The following is an 8,688-nucleotide window of genomic DNA, read 5'->3' as shown; positions in this document are numbered from 1 at the left end:
ACAAACACCCAAACACAAACACACTTACTAGAGAAACAGTAATACTGGACAAATCTCATGAATCCCTAAGTCTCCTCACCACAGACTCCTCTCTTCTCTATCAATCTATCCTGTACACTCCTGTTATTTTATCCTGTACTAGTAAGATGGACATACCCTGTGAACTGTAGCACATTTGATGCTTAAATTTATTTGTTTTTTATATTGTTTATGTAACCAGGAAACGCGGGTGCCTCTGTGAGGGAGGGGTGCCGCATCATTTCCTTATCTCTGAAGTGTATAATTATTTAGGCAAATTTAGTCTCCTCCCTGGGTGTGGTGCAATCCGGTGTGTGCTGTGGGAGGTGTGATCTCAGTGTAGACCAGGGGTGCACAACAAGGGCCGATCTGTTTCATGATATTATGCCAACTTCCGCTCTTAATTATTTAAATAGCTCAATCATATCTTGATCTGACATTTGTATAAGCACCAGCTACAGCCACAGACTGGAAATGTATCCTTAAGATTTTACTATTTACTATACAGGAGTGAAATAGCGTAGTTTATAGAGCTGTCAGAAAACTAAAGCTGATGCAGTTGGCTGGAACAAAAACCAGCACGAACACCGGCCCTCCAGGATCGGAGTTGTGCACCCCTGGTGTAGACTATTGGTGTGACCCCTGTAGATCTAGGGTGGGACTTCAAGGGCGAAAGTTGGTAAAGGGAAGCTCGATCCATTGGTCATTTCTATTTTTTTTTGGTGGTCTACTCCTTGCAGATTGTCTACTGATTGCAAACGCCCACCATGTTCTTGCACCCTTTTTTTATTAATTCTTATCATTATTTTTTATATTAAATAAAGTGTTCGCCATTTTTCTATACATCAGCTTCAGTCATCGTGGTCAATAAAAAGCTAAATAAGCAAATTGATGCTGGTGCTCATGTAGGTGTGTAAGTTTTATTCTCATCTAAGACTCCTGTTTCACCAGGCAGAAAAGTCTCACTCATACCTGGTGGAACAGTCTCACTCATACCTGGTGGAACAGCCTCACTCATACCTGGTGGAACAGCCTCACTCATACCTGGTGGAGCAGTCTCACTCATACCTGGTGGAACAGCCTCACTCATACCTGGTGGAACAGCCTCACTCATACCTGGTGGAACAGCCTCACTCATACCTGGTGGAACAGTCTCAATCATACCTGGCAAAATAGTCCTATTTGTCCACATCAATGCCAGTCCTCTTGTTCGCCACAATCTCATACAGAAAGCACTTTTCTTCTGACCTGCCTTTATATAGCCACTTTGGGGAAAACACACATAGACACACACATGTGTTACGTCCCCTGCCTCTGCTTGCCTGGGTAGTGCAGGTGGAGGTAGTTGCTTAATTACTTAATTGCCTGATTGTCTCCACCTGCCTGTGGCCCAATATAAGCCCAGTAATATGAGGCAGGGGATATTTTCTTTTGGGGCTTGTGATTTGTGTGGAGAGCTTTGGTTTTGTGATCTTTGTGAGTTTTTGTTTGTTTTAGTTTGTGTTTTAGATTTAATAAATGTCTGAGTTTGTGTTTTTAGATCAGTTTCAGTCTACTTTTTGGTACTTTGGACTCTGTTGTTGCGGCCCTGCAAGCCGGCCGTAACACAAGTATATACACAAGTGTGCATGCATTCCTGTGTGTGTGTGTGCACTCGTGTACATGCACACTCTTGTGTATTTGTATATGTGCACTCATCTATATGTACATGTGCACTTGTGGGTGTGTGAGTGTGTGTGTTGGGGTGGTTGTCATGGTTACATACTGTGGGCTGTTCTTGGCTGAATTTGATATGCTGCTCTAGTGGGCCAGCGATCAACTCTTTAATGAAATCAAGATCCTCAGGCAAAATCAGTCCATGTTGCTGAAACAATCACACACACACACACTCACACACATACATAAAGGCATACACAAATGCACACATAGACACACACACACACACACATAAATGCATGTACACAATTGGATTATTGCATATAGCATGCATTGTTTAAAAAAAAAATTTCAAATTCAGAAACCATACTATATTTGGAAATGGGAAAGTAAACCACTTTACCTTCCAATTTCTCTCAGGGTCCACTTCAGGGAGGAACTTCCCATGAAACAGATGGGAGAAAGGCCCGTGACCTGGACACATGGTAAAGGGTAAAAAAATACAAATAATTGGAATGACAGGACTTCAGCTTTACGAATGAGAGAGACAGTAGAATTACATTACTCTGTATGATTCCAACAATGCTAGCTTCGAATTGCAGGCACATTAAAATACAGAATACAAAATACACATTCAAATGGTTTGGGTACTCCTGGGCTGTGGTTCAGCGGGTGGGTGGTACTGGAGCTCACCCTGGTCGAGGCCTGCAGATAGCACACACACAGTTTGGCAGAGGGGTGAAATATTTCCCTGGTCTAACACCAGAAAAACATGGCCTGGTGCTGAACAGGAGAACATGTTGTGAACCTACATCCTATTTAAGCCATTGCATTAATTTATTTATTTATGGATTTTGTGCCTTCAAAAAGTTTTCAACCCCCATTGATTATTTATCACTTTGCTGTATTGGGATCAAATAGGATCTTGTTTTCTAAATTTGCCACATTTCAATTTAAACCAATGCAATACCCAAACTATAACCAAGATCCATCCATCCATCTATTATCTATTTCCGCTTATCCAGGACAGGGTCACAGGGGGTGCTGGAGCCTACGAGAGGCGGGAATACACCCTGGTCAGCCCACCAATCTATTGCAGCGCACACACACCATTCACTCACACACTCATACCTATGGGCAATTTAGAGTCTCCAACTGGCCTACCTGCCTGTCTTTGGACTGTGGGAGGAAACCGGAGTACCCAGAGACAACCCACGCAGACACAGGGAGAACATGCAAACTCCACACAGCATGTCCCAGGCCGGCTTTGAACCCAGGATCTTTGTGTTGTGGGGCAACTGTGCTACCCACTGCACCACCATGCTTTTAAATACAAAGTTGCAACACAGGGCAGACTTCAAAATCAAACACTGTGGGCCATATAAGTGTGAAAATCATGGGGAGGATACAACAGTAAAAGGTATTGGGTTGGGTAGTCCACAAAACAAACAACTGGGAAAATATTCAATATTTTATTTAAGTAACAACAAAGAAAAATGTCAAGAAATCTGTCCTATAATTATCCCTTTACTGTCCCTAGAGGATAGAACGGGAAGATTTGGATTTCCAAAGAGGGATTTATATTTGCTGATATCAAAGGAAGGAATTTCAGAATTGTATAGTTTTGCAGAGAAAGAAATAAACTCTGTGGAAATCTGTTGAGCGTCAGTTAGTAAGTCGTCTTGTGGTGATCTAATTGAAGCTATTCAAGCGAAACCTTGACAACCGTTGTCAAAGAGCCTATGATGTCTAGGTCTGGCCCCCTAGAAATAAGAGTTCCGGACCCTGTGAATTAAAACATTTTCTTGCCTAGTTTTGTCGCGACTATTCGAAGTGAAAGCTCTCTGAAAGCACAGCTGCTTATGGGGCGCTCTTTGTAAAAAGCTGCTCAATTTTTCCACGTTTAGCGTCACCAAATGTGAAAAAATGCACTACAATTCTGCAATATCTCCGCATGTTTTCAATTTAGCACAGTATTTACTACGACTGGTTATGTAAATGAGCACAGCACAGGAAGTTCATTTTTAAATGCACTGTCGGTATTTAAGATGCGCCTTCTGCATGTCTGGAAAGCAACATTGTTATACCGCTCCGTCACTGATGAAGTCGGGTTTTGGATAGGTGTCAGGATCCATATCAAACATATAAATACGTTTTGCTCAACTACCTGAGAGTGTTATTGAACAAAACTAGGGCCTGTCGTATTGGAACCGGAACGCTCTACGTTGGGAGAGGTATATATCGCCAAGCCCCTTTCGGTGAACGCGTTAGAATCACATGAATCGTATTCAGCATGAAGACACCAGTTAAATGTTGAGGCAAGCCGTTCTAGAATACAAAATCAAAGCATGATTGGACAATTAAAACGCGGCAATACGTTTTTATTTATTTTTTTCTGCTGTGTCGAGTCAGATTGCAGACGGTGGAAAATTAAATATATGGCTACTTCTCTGATCACAAATCGTGTTCTGAACCTCAAAGTATTCACCAATGTTTGGGGCAAACCTGTTTTTTTTTTGGAAACCGCACATGGATGAATTGATTTTTTTCACTGCGCAAACTGTTTTACAATTGGGAATAGTACAGAGTATTTTTGGTTAAAATATATATATATATATTCCCTTACAGAAAGAGGGAAGAGGTGCTTTCAACAGCATCTTGTAGCCTACATTTCCGAAGTTCCAAAGGTCGGAGAGTTCCCGATTTTGCCCAGACCCTTGAAATCTTTGGGTCTTTGACCCACTGAAGATGCCATAATTTACTTAACACAGGAAATGTATGGTAACATGAAATGTGTAGAGTTGTGAAAAATTGAGTTTGGATGTCTTTAGCCTAGATGTATGTATTCTGTAGGGGAGCCAGAAACAACGCAGCAGCAACAAAACACAAAGCCAAAAAAAAAAGAATTTAAGAAATAATGGGACGTAACAGGTCACTCCTGGGAAGATTCCTGGGAAGAGTCTTAGAGCCTTAGAAATATCTTTGTAGCTCTTTTCAGACTGATATATTTCAACAACTTTTTTTCTCTCCTGGAATTTCTGTTGATCATGACAAAGTGCTTGTAGAACAGGGGTGCACAACAAGCGCCGATCCGTTTCAGGATTTTGTATTAACTTCTCTTCTTAATTATTTGATTAACTCAATCATATCTTGATCTGAAAATTACATAAGCGCCAGCTCCAGCTGCACACTGCAGGTGTATCCTAAAGAGTTTACTGTGCTCAAGTCCAGGAGTTGACCAGCCTAGATTATAGTGATGTCAAAAAACTAAACCTAAGGTAACTGGTTGGTACAAAAACCAGCATGCACACCAGTCCCCCAGGACCAGAGTTGTGCTCCCCTGTTATAGAAATTTTGTGGTGACTACTTCACTCTGGTAGGTTTCAATATGACTGAAATTTAAATTTAACAGGGCTGGTTGCAATCAAGCCTGGCTGTGTTCAATCAGCTGAATGTAATTATCAATTACACTTGGTTAATTGGTTGATTGAGTAACTAAGAGGGCAATTACTTTTTCACATGGGTGACATGGGTGTTTGATAACTTTTTCATTAAATAAATGAAGTAATACTTTTAGAAATGTGTTTTGTGTTCACTCAGTTGTGTTGAAGATTTTTAAAAACTGTAAATAACCATTATTATTTAGAAAAAAATTTTCATTAACAGTGCAGTTGCACCACTTGTCCACAAGATGTCAGGACAAGAACAAAAATGAACAACTTATAAACTGGGCCGGTGTCAAGCATATTCATTACAATATACACTTATATACATATATTGATTTCATACCTGAAAGCAGAATAATGGTAGTTGGTTATTCGTGGTTCTGAGGGCTTGGCCACCTTAATTGCTGCTTGCAGCCATATTTTGTTGTTGTGTAACCCTTAGCTGTGTTCGCAGTCCCAACATACACAATTATGTGGGTGTGATCAGCAGTGACCCCAAGCAGAAAACCAGCTTTAACATAACACTTCCATTTAATTGTTTATGTTACAGATATGACCATCTCAAAAGACTTTATTTGACTAAATGTTGTCACATTTTAATACAAATGAATCAGGAAAATATCAAACTTTCTTCATGAATTGTCAATTTAATCAATTCCACAACATCTCTTCACTGACTTGAATTTAGAAACATTTGTTTAAAGGTATATCTAACTTTTTAAGGTAGACAAATAATAAATAAAATAAAAAATAAGACACCCAGAAAGCTTGCAAAAAAGGCAAAGTAAAAGCATTGTTTTTCATCAAAAAATTACATGAACTGTGAATTTGTCATTTGTCATTGGTAAGCACATGGCTCCGCCAGAGAGCCAGCTGAGCCCAACCAACTGGAAAAGGCCGATATAGAATGCTAGTGTTAGCTGTCGTGCTATCGTTCTATCATACCTAACGTCAGCCTACATGCATATTGAACTACATCGCACACAGCTGGCCCACATAAAACAAATCACACCACTAGCAATCTGTGTAGCTAATGTATTGTTATAACATAGTGCAAAGTTGCTATTTACAGCGATGAAGCTAACCGCAAAGTGCCATCTGTTTTATATGTCCTTAAATAAGCATCATCTAATAAACTCATCTCCATCATTGTTATTACACTTTCTTTGTGCAATAGTTAGTATAAAACAGACTGGGAACTCTGGGCTTGAGTGACTGGAAGTGCACAATATATTAGTATACAACAGGAATGTCACTTAGGTTATCTTGCTCTGTCATCTAAACCCTGTCACTAAATAGAAAGTAGAAAACAAGTGAGAGGTCACGTTTTTGAGGAGTAAAATAAGGGGTGCCACGTCAAGCAGATAAACATAAGGAACACATCAGTGTAAGAGGGTCAGTTATTTATTTATTTTTTGTGATCATCATTTTTCTTGATTTTTCACATAAAAAATACACATCAAACACAACCAAGAAACCACAAAACACAACTCACAAAATAGCACAAATCATCACCACAGACTCAAACACATCTTGAAAATGTAATATATAGGTGTACAGCTCATTTATATATGGTTATAAATATTTCCATCATATCCAGATAATAGCATGTTACAAATAGCCACATGAATCTTATTGCTGCACTGTTCTAGATCTTGCTTCATTAATTTGAGCTGCTGAGCACTTTACGTTAAAAATACCTAGAAAATTAAAGTTAAAGTTAAAAAAAAAAAGTTCAAATTCAAATGGTTCAGTAAACACAAACAAGGATCTGGGATTAAATGTATTCTGCATAATTCCTTTAAAACAGAATCCAGATGTTATAAATGATTGGACATTCCTATTAGTTATGCAATGTCCATATTGCTCCTTACATTCTGTCAACATTAACATGGCTATTTTTACATAGATTGTGTGGTGTGAATATATCTTCAACTATAGATTGAATGTCAGTTTAAAAATATTTTTCATAATAAATTGTTATTGTTATAATTGCTGTTTATTTTACACTTTGGAGTAAGTCCACTTGAGTGAAATAACAAATTCATTAGTCTCATGTAAATAATTGGCATGAAAATAATTTATGTTACAGTTCAAACATTTCAGGTAATTTCTTCCCCAGCCTCAATCATTTCTAACAGACAATGACAAATAAAGAAAATGACTTGTTAGTTGATTAACATAAAATTAAAATGGTAAAAATAATCAAGACAGCCTTTTTATGTTCTACAATTAGAGTGAAAATGAAATAAAAATAAAATTAAATCCTCTTCTCCCAAAACATTCCATAAAATATGTTTTAGTATATTTGCTTTTCTTTTTTTTAAATCATATTTGCTTTGAGAAGCAATTGTTGAACACAATAAGATAAAACAGGGAAAAAAATGTATCTTTAGCTGCTTCAACTTATTCCAGGAAGATAATAGTGGTGAAAGCCTTTCACCTTTATATTACTCAAATACAAATGTATATTTTTATATTTTTCAAAAAATGTCATGTTGGCATTAAAAAAACATTTTTTTGTGAATGCCTAATGAATGTCAAATCTTTTGCATATATTTTACCTAAGCCTTTTCTCTGCAGTGGTGTATAAGGAATGTATTATTGGCCTTTTCTCAAAAAAAAAATTTTTGCTTACTGCTGTTCTATCAAAATGCCCTGGGCCGATTATTATTTAGGTAGCTCGTAGTTGTTGTCCGTACACCATTTTGTTATTGTTGGAATAAGGGCTGAAACTTCTATTTCCTTTGAATTTTTGCTGAAAATTTGGAGCACCGTCTCACAAAAGACATTTGGGAGGAGCTGGGAGATCTGGGGAGTCAGAACACAAGTTTTATTAGATTTGAGCCGGTTTGCAGTCAGTTTGCAGTGGCACTCATTTCCATGCTGGCTTATTTTTGGTTGAATATGTCATGACAAAGTACAATTTGTTTGTGTTAGGAGTCACATAAAGTTCGATTTACCTACTGTTAGGAACTGCTGAGGACTACATGAGGGTTAGTTATGTCCTAATGTGTAAGACCATAGAATTCAAAGAGGATGCATTTTTCTGACATCCCTGTAAAGCTGATGTAAACGGAAATATCTTCTATTCAGTGGTATCTTAAATTTAAAATGTCTTACTTCCTTTCTTTCCAGTGTTTTGGCTGTACAAGGGTCTTGCTTTGAGTAGAATTTCACGTGCTTAATTGGGTCTTCTCCCTTCGTTCCAGAAGCCAATTTCATGATCTCATTGAAAGGAGAAAAACAAAAACATTCTTAACACTACATTTTTTTTTACTTTTCAAGAATTTAACATTTCAAGTAATTGTTTCCATGAATGAAAAATAATCTCTTTGGACTCACTTTTATGGCAAACTCTTCCTTCTCCACCTGGAAAAAATAAATAAATAAAAGAAATTCTGAGACCTGGTTTTGTAGGATCTGTTGAATTGCTGTTCAATTGGAAGGAGACACAGCACATGGTTTTTGTGCTTGAAGTCCTGCAGACTTTAGTAAGAAAATCTAAAGCCATCCTACATTTACAAATACAAACTACTGGTCAAAATCTAGATGCGCTACTATTTGC

The 8,688-nt window shown here is 37.9% G+C and overlaps 1 long non-coding RNA gene across 1 annotated transcript; it reads right to left on the bottom strand.

The window, feature by feature from the left end:
• Positions 1 to 6,508: 6,508 nt before the first annotated feature.
• Positions 6,509 to 8,682, bottom strand: LOC135247145 (uncharacterized). Its single transcript, XR_010328093.1, has 3 exons — positions 8,466 to 8,682; positions 8,244 to 8,348; positions 6,509 to 7,931 (listed from the first exon to the last, which is right to left on the bottom strand). It is a non-coding gene; the product is annotated as an uncharacterized LOC135247145 (long non-coding RNA).
• Positions 8,683 to 8,688: the final 6 nt, after the last annotated feature.

Source organism: Anguilla rostrata, unplaced genomic scaffold, assembly GCF_018555375.3.
Source record: "Anguilla rostrata isolate EN2019 unplaced genomic scaffold, ASM1855537v3 scaf1088, whole genome shotgun sequence".
NCBI classification, from domain to species: domain Eukaryota; kingdom Metazoa; phylum Chordata; class Actinopteri; order Anguilliformes; family Anguillidae; genus Anguilla; species Anguilla rostrata.
Note: the sequence above shows the minus strand (reverse complement) of the source record. Positions and strands in the feature narration are given on the sequence as shown.